The sequence below is a fragment of the Salvia splendens genome, chromosome 7 (genome assembly GCF_004379255.2).
Source record: "Salvia splendens isolate huo1 chromosome 7, SspV2, whole genome shotgun sequence".
In the NCBI taxonomy this organism is placed as follows: domain Eukaryota; kingdom Viridiplantae; phylum Streptophyta; class Magnoliopsida; order Lamiales; family Lamiaceae; genus Salvia; species Salvia splendens.
Window position 1 is genome coordinate 18,347,973 of NC_056038.1, and position 9,113 is coordinate 18,357,085.

The window sequence follows — 9,113 nt, forward strand, 5'->3', positions numbered from 1 at the left end:
CTCCCTGAAATCTCCACTGCTCCATTAGAACGGAGTGTGGTGATGACATAAGGCCCTGTCCATTTCGACTTGAGTTTTCCAGGCATGAGCTTCAACCTCGACTGGAAGAGTAGTACTTTCTGCCCAACATGAAGATCCTTGGTCCTCAGATTCCTGTCGTGCCACAATTTGGTTCGCTCTTTGTACCACATGGCTGAATCAAACGACTCCAATCTGAGTTCCTCTAACTCCTGCAGCTGCAGCTTCCTTTCCTCTTAACAGGCTGTAGCATCCATATTCACTTATTGTACTGCCCAGTATGCTCGGTGCTCAATTCCCACTGGTAAGTGGCACATCTTTCCAAAAATGATTCGGTACGGGGACATTCCTATGGGGGTTTTGTAGGCTGTGCGATATACCCATAGAGCATCCTCTAACCTCATACTCCAGTCCTTCCTGGAAGGATATACGGTCTTCTCCAGAATCTTCTTTATCTCTCGGTTAGAGATCTCTGTCTGCCCGTTCGCTTGCGGGTGGTAGGGGCTTGATAGTCTATGATGCACACCGTACTTCTTCATCAAGGCTTCGATGGTGCGGTTACAGAAGTGGGTGCCTTGATCAGATATTATGGCCCTTGGTACTCCGAATCGACTGAAAATGTTACCTTTGAGGAACTTGGCTACCTCCCTTGCTTCACACGTGCTCGTGGCCTTGGCCTCTACCCATTTGGAGATGTAGTCAACTGCAACTAAGATATATAAGTTCCCATACGACGAGGGAAAAGGCCCCATGAAATCCATCCCCCATATGTCGAACAACTCACAAACAATGATCGGGACTTGCGGCATTTCGTCTCGCGTGGATATTCCATCGGTCAGTTGACAACGCTCACAACTTCTACAAAACTCGTAGGCATCTTTATTGAGGGTTGGCCAATAAAATCTGCTATCCAGAATCTTTCTCTCTGTCTTCTTGGGACCGAAATGTCCTCCACATGCCAGAGAGTGGCAATGCGTCAATACGTCCCTCTGCTCCCAGTCAGGAACTCATCTTCTTATCACTTGATCGGCTCCTACCCTCCAAAGATACGGGTCGTCCCAAAAATAGTATTTCGACTCACTCTTGATCTTCATTCTTTGAGCTTTGGTCACGTTCGGCACTTCTGGAAGCTCCCCTGAAACAAGGTAGTTGGCTTGGTCCGCATACCATGACTCCTCCCCTACTTTTTCCTTTCCTCTTTCTGTCACATCCTGGCCAGTAAGCTTCATCACTTCTTCCTAGTTAATTTTTCTGGCGGCGAAAATAACTTCACACAAGTGTTCTTCCGGGAATCGATCTCTCAACTCCTCGCTATTTCTATCCTGCACTATCCTGCTTAAATGATCCCCAACCTTATTCTCAACCCCTTTCTTGTCTTCCACCTCCCAATCTAACTCTTGTAACAAGAGTACCCATCGGATTAAGCGGGGTTTGGATTCTTTCTTGGTAACCAGGTACTTAATGGCTGCATGGTCAGTATAAACGATGACCCTTGACCCCAACAAGTACTGCTGAAACTTCTCGAATGAATAAACCACAGCTAGCATCTCCTTCTCCGTGGTATCATAATTCCTTTGAGCTTGATTCAATGTCTTAGATGCATAAAAGATCACATACCTTTTTCACTCGATCTTCTGACCCAGAACCGCTCCTACTGCATAATCGCTGGCATCACACATCACTTCGAACTGATGATCCCAGTCAGGAGCCCGGATAATCGGTGCGGATATCAGCTTTTCCTTGAGCAAGTTGAAAGCAGCCTTGCATTGATCATCAAAATTGAATTCTACTTCGTTTTGGAGAAGTCTGGTGAGGGGTTGGGCAATTTTGGCGAAGTCTTTAATGAATCAGCGATAAAATTATGCGTGCCCCAGAAAACCCCTTATTTCCTTCTGGTCAGTAGGAAAAGGTAGTTTGGAAATGATGTTCACTTTGGCTTGATCCACTTGGATACCCCTCTCTGACACCACATGCCCTAGGACGATGCCCTCTGTGACCATGAAATGACATTTCTCAAAATTCAAGACTAGGCTCTTCGCTCGACACCTCTCCAAGACTACATCCAAATGACGAAGGCACGAGTCGAAAGAGTCTCCGTAGACTGTGAAGTCATCCATGAATATTTCTATACACTCCTCAATTAGATCAGAAAATATGCTCATCATGCATCGCTGATATGTTCTCGGAGCGTTGCAAAGTCCGAACGGCATGCGTCTGTACGCATAGGTTCCAAACGGGCAGGTGAAGGTAGTTTTATCCTAGTTTTCAGGATTCACGTAAATCTGAAAATACCCGTTGTACCCATCTAAAAAACAAAATTACTTCTTCCCAGCCAGTCGCTCCAACATCTAATCGATGAACGGTAGGGGGAAGTGGTCTTTCCTGGTCTCGGTGTTCAGCTTGCTGTAGTTTATGCACATCCGCCAACCAGTGACTAGCCTTGTCGGTATTAGCTCATTCCTCTCATTTTGAACCACTTGAATCCCAGACTTCTTGGGGACCATGTGCACAGGGCTGACCCACTCGCTATCGGGCACCGAATAGATAATCCCTAATGACAACAACTTCAAGATTTCCTTCAATATTTCCTCCCGCATGTTGGGATTCACCTTTCTCTGCGAATCTCGATGTGCCTTCGCCCCTCTTCTAGCCTAATATGATGCATACAGACGTCGGGGCTTATTCCCACCAAATCTGTAAGGCTCCATCCAATTGCTTTCTTGTTCCTGCCTAGGACGGTCAGTAGCCTTGCTTCTTGCTCCTTTGTTAGGCTGCTGCTTATGATCACCGGATATAAGTTTTCCTCCCCGAGAAAGGCATACTTCAGGGTTACTGGCAACTTCTTCAATTCAACTTGTGGGGGAAGTGTGTCTGCTGGGAGAGGGTTTCTTGCAGCATCCCATTCCTTTTCTAATTTTCCCTCTGAGAGTTCATCTGTACTGACTGGTAGCTTAGCCCCTGCGGCTCCAATAAATTCTGATTTCTGGCAGAAGTCCTTAATAGCTCCTTCTATCTCTTCATCAGTTAACCCTTGGCTACTGATCAGGTCACACCATGCAGCTGCCTCTACATCAGCCTGCCCATATACATCCAATGCTTGTAGCTTTTTCTGCAATAATTCAGTTTCAAGAAAATCTTGGACTAGAGGGTCAATTACATCCACATAGCATAGATTTTCAGAATCGATAGGCTTTTTCATGGCCTCATTGATATCAAATGTAAACTTTTCTCCATGAAAATCAATACAAATTGTTCCCTCAGCCATATCTACAATCGTCTTGGCTGTCCTAAGAAATGGTCTTCCTAACAAAATACCGCTAGACTCCCTAGCTTCAGACTCACCCATCTTGATCACGTAAAAGTCAGCAGGATAAGTAAAATCATGTACTCTCACCAACACATTCTCTAACACTCCCTCAGGACTTATACACGACCTATCAGTCAGTTGGATTAATACCCTAGTGCTAGACAACGTTACTCCCTTCAGCCGATTATAAACTGACAATGGCATAACATTTATAGAAGCTCCCAGATCACACATTGCATGCTCGATTTTTACATCTCCTATAGTTATAGGCAAAGTGAACATACCTGGGTCTGCTCTCTTGGGTGGTAGCTTTTCTTGCACAATTGCTGACGCTATCCCTTCCACCATGATCTTCCTATCCTTCTGGGCTTTCCCGGCTATGAATTCTTTGATAAATTTTCCAAGCGGGGGTAGCTTCACGGCTTGGAGGAATGGTATGGTGACATTCATCTTCCCAAAAATTGACATGTAATCCACTGGGTTTTCCTTCTTCCTCTTGGTCACGAAATGATAAGGGAATGGCTTTTTCCCCTTCTCTTCTTCGACGAGCTCCTTGACAGCCTTCCCGGAGTCTTTCTCGGGCACATTCTGGGTTGGAGTTTCCTTCGTCAGTTCTTTTTCCTTAGATGAGTCCACCTTGGGCTGCCTGCTTCCGGTTTCACTGTCCCTCGACGGTTCCTCACTCAAGAAAAATGGATCTTGCATTTGGGCTAGAGGTTTGTGTAGCACCTCTTCCGAGACAACGTCTCTCAGTAATGTTGCTCCACTTGATTCCCCACTGGACTTCTTTGGTTTGGGCCCCTCATAGGAGGTACCGGACCGCAATGTGACCTTGCTCACGTTTGCTTTCTTAGGCACATGGACTGTAGACGGGAGTTTCCCTGAATTTCCTTTTAACTCACCCATCGAACTTGCCAGCTGGGCCAACTGCCTATTCATCATATCAATGTTCGCTTTATGCTTCTTCTGGGCATTCTGCATCCCCTGCACAACTTCATTATTGGACTGCAACTCACCCTTGGATGTTTTTTGCTTGTGCTTTTTAGTGTTTTATTTTGTAATATTTTTATTTCACTTTTTATGGAAATGTCTAACCGGGACTCCTAATGCCAGACGGATGAAAATGGTCAACCGGGACTCCTAATGACAGACGGATGGAGTACTTAATTTTTTTTAAAAAAAACTACATTACTAAATTTAAAATAACTTAATCTAGTCATATAAATCTAACTTCTTTCTCAAATTTCTGTCAAGCCTCCGGCGGGCGGCCGGATCGGTGGCATTTTCAAAGCTGCTGGTCGCGTCAAGTATAAACCTATACTTGTAACTCTCGCGAAAACCACCGAACTCCTGGAGCACTGAGGCCACGAGCTGAGTTGACGGTGCAAGCGGGGGAGCAGATCCAGACGTGGCCGCCTTCCCTCTGGCCTGGGCTCTGGCAGTCTTGTTGCCAATGGGACGCCTAAAAGTAGACGTAGGCATGCCGGAACTCCCTTCCGGCTCAGCATTGAGGTCCACAGGCGGGCCGCTGCTGTTCTTGTATGTTTTTCGTCAGCTTTGACATTGAGGACGCGGCCGGTATCCCTCCGTCGAACATTGGTTTGTCCTTCAAGATCAACCAAATATTGTAGAACTTGAACTACCCGTACTTCGACCGGTACTCGACCATTGCTTTCTGGATGACAACCTCCATGCTCTCACCGCTGCCCCTTCCGTCCCTCAACTTCGTGTAGATATCCCTAAAGTTGTTGACGTGGAGCTTGATCCGATCCTAACACTTGCGGAGCTGCTCCTTGTTCCGCTTGTACCCCCAACTCGGCTTCACCCCATTGTATCTAGCCTCAATGCGATCCCACATCCTGGATGAAGTCTGGTGGTTGGCGTATATCGAGTCCTTCGATATATCGACCCAACACTCAACCACCTTCATCTACTCATCCATGGTGTAGTCTGTACGCCCCATGGTGTACTCGTTGTTGGGATCGTTGGATGGGAGTACGACTGGCGCCTTTTCCTTCCGTGCCATCCTCTTCTTCCTCCTCGTTGCCTTAGGAGCGGAAGGTTGCCCACAGCTCGGCTCCGTCTCCTCGACTCGGTAGGCATCGGGGTTGAAGAACGGATCGCACTTAGTCTCCGAAACGAAAGTGGACCCTACATATCCAGGAGTCTCGACCCGGTAGTCTTTGTCCCCGGGCCAACGACGCCGCCACCGCCACTGCCGAACATCGGGATATCGTCGTCGGCACTATTTGGGTTTGAGAAATTGTTGGGATCCATATTTGATAGAGAAAAGAGAAGAGAAGAGAGTAGAGGAGTACAGCGTGCATGTAAAAAATTCGGCAAAACGCGTCGAGATCATCCTTGTCTGCGGTCCTGCAATGGATGAATGACCTCGCTCGGCCGACTCGTTCGCCCGATCGTCCTTCACTCTGCAATGGGCGGACGATCTTCTGACGATCTTCGGACGAGGACGATCTTCGGAGATCATCCGGATGAGTATCCTGTTAGGGTTTTGTTTATTAGAAATCACCTTTCGAATGATTGGATACTGTAAAACTCTAATTGTTATTTTCCAATAAATGCAACAAATTATTTTTTTGTCATAATATTGTTATGTTTTACATTTAATGGTTGTTTATTACATATTTAAATGTATAAGCAAACGTAACAAAGTCTAAGTCTTTGTTTTAGTAGACCGGTTGTGGGCGTCATCTAATTTAAGGTAACACGGTCAGTTCTAAACAAAGAAAAATAAGAATTTCTCAACCTAGATAGGCCTAGACTACCTATCGTGAAAGGTTGCAATGTCAGTCTGATTATTTCTAAGCCTTATTGAAATAAGATGACGTTGGTGTGGTATAACACTTAATGGATCTAACAACAAGACGAGTCTTTATGCTATCTACTGAAAGACGAGGTCTTGATAATTAATTTCTTAATCAATGTACGTTAGCATTGAGCATACGATATTGAGTATCTACTACTTTGACTTACCAAAGGTGCGGGTTTTTCGTCACCCAACGATCTAGGTATATTGGGTAGTGGTGATCATTATCATCAATCATCAAGCTCAACATAGTCTTCTAGCTCATCATCATCACTATCATCGGCATCCATTTCATCTTCATCCTCCATTGCTTCATCCTCTTGATCTCCACTTACACTATCCTCAAATTCTTCCTCCTCCGATTCTTCATCTACAAGCGCAAGCCTTTTCCTTTTCCCTTTCCCTTTTCCAGGTATGATAGGTTCTTTTTTCTTAGAAACTCTAAGACAACTTGAACTAGATGTAGAAGATTCTTTCCTCTTCTTTGACCTAGTATATGTCCTAGGCTCTCCAACACCCGAAGCCTTATACACCATGTTCCAATCAAGTGTATCATCGTCATCATGAACCAAATGATTACCACCATCAATATCATCATCATCATCATCCAACTCCCCAACTAGTCACTCATTGCACTCATCAATATCATCTAGAATAATAGGATCAAATTCATCGGTTGCATTAAGCTTGTTCCTATCATGCAATTTTTGGTTATATTTCACATAAACCAAATCTTGCATCCTCTTATGCTCGAGCCTATTTCTCTTTTTTGTATGAATCTACAAAATAAATATAATTAATAACATAATTGTTATTTATAAATATTATTAGAAACTAAATCACTATAAGTACAGTAAGTAATCTTTAAAAAAAAGTACATTAAGTGGTAAAGTACTAACCTGCTCAAGACTGATTTCTGTTCCTTCTTTTCCTATTTAAATTACAGTCGCAAGTTTGATGGTAAAGCATGTAATAGAACCACAAAATAGAAAAATACCTTGTCGGAAAGCTGGAAGGTGCTGAAAGCTGGAAGGTGCTGGTCGCTGGACTGTTGTTTGAAGGTGCTCGGCTGCTGTAGGCGGCGGCGGCGGGGCAACAGTGGGTGGCAGATTGTGGGCGACAGTAGAGATGAAAAGGGTTGTGGAATTAGGGTTTAGAATTATTGGGGTTAGAATTATTTGGGTTAGAATTATTGGGCTAGAATTATTTGGGTTAGAATTATTGGGCCTATGCAAAATTAAATTAAAAAATAAAAAGCCCAATAAAAGTCAAAATTAGCACCAAAAAGTCAAAATTGGGCTAAAATACCGCTATTGCGGGATATGGTAGCGCTATAGCGCCACAACCGCCACGGGCATAGCGGCCGCCACAGAAAAATGCTACGTATCGGTGTAGCGATAGCGTTTTCATTAAAAACTGATATGCTATAGCGCTATATCCCCGCTATAGCCGCTATTTGACAACATTGGGCTCAACAAGGAGAGATAACAGTGATTGCAGATCTAGCTACCACAGGCCAAATTCCAAGAAACTACCTCCTGGGAGGTAGTATCCGTCGTTTGTTCCCGCAAAAAAAAGTTTCCAGAGAGGGCAAAGACGCGTGAGCTTCTCGCGTGTTTACTTATAGACGCGTCTTCCTCTCGCGTGTTTACTTATAGACGCGTCTTCCTCTCTCGTCTCTAAAAAGAAACACGCATTCTGCTATCGCGTCTCTAAACATACACGCATCAGGCTGATGCGTGTCTCCCTTGGATACAAAAATCAGTCCAGGCTGCTTCTCTGCCTCTCACAGAACGTTCTGCTTCGTCGCCCCATTCATCCCAACCAGCAAAAATCGAACCCTAATCCGACATTTAGCTTCTCCCATTCCAATTTGAAGTGTTGTTAGGTAACTTTCTACCCTTAGTTTCGATTATTATTGGTATATTTTAGTTGGGTATAAGATTTAGGGTTCATGGTTTTAAATTTTTTTGTTGAATTTGGTTGAATTTAGAGTATATGATGTTTTGTCGTACTTATTTTGCAGGTTTGATGGTGTTTGTGAGTTTATATTGGGATGGAAAAATTATTCAGCTCCCAGGTTTGGGTGTTGCTTATGATCCCCCTCGTGCAAAACCATTTATTATATTGAATGAAAAGATATCTTATTATCAGCTAGTTTCAATGATATGTGAAAAAATTGGAATTGATTTGGATGCACATACGATTGCTTTAACATGGAGGCATCCTGTGATTTTTAGTGGAGTGGTGAATTATATAGCTACACCAGTGGATGATAATTTGTTGGAGTATATGTTTGCTGAAAATCCACGTCAAATTAAACTTTTTATTGAATATACTCCTGTGACTACTGCGTTGCAATTTGAACCACCTATCACTCAGCATGATGTTGGAACGTCTAGGAGAGATGATTATCATAGTTTTGATGTCGGGACATCTAGGAGGGATGATGAATATCATAGATTTGAATTCAACACATTTGGGAGGGAGGTTGATGAACAACTAGATGTACCAAATGTGACATGTGATGGTTATGATGGTTCAGATGGTTATGATAATTGTGATGGTTCAGATAATTGTGCTGGTTTAAATGGTTCTAATAATTGTGCTGGTTTAGATGGTTCTGATTGTGATGGTTCCGATGATTCTCAACCAAGTGATCTTGATTATAGTGCAGAATCATATGAAGATTCTACAGACGACGAGACACTTGAAATCATGGTTGAGAATTATGTACAACCATCTGTTCGTGAGGAGCAACCTGATCCCGACTATGTGCCTGAAGAGTTACCATTTTTTCGATCATTACCATGTGAAGGCAGCCGAGGTTACGTTTCAGAAGACCATGGTGTGGGTGAAGAAGATATGTGGTATTGGGATGAGGATAATCCGAGACATATAGATGTGGGAACGAAATTTGATAGCAAATTGCAGTTGAAAACTGCTGTGACATTATGGCAT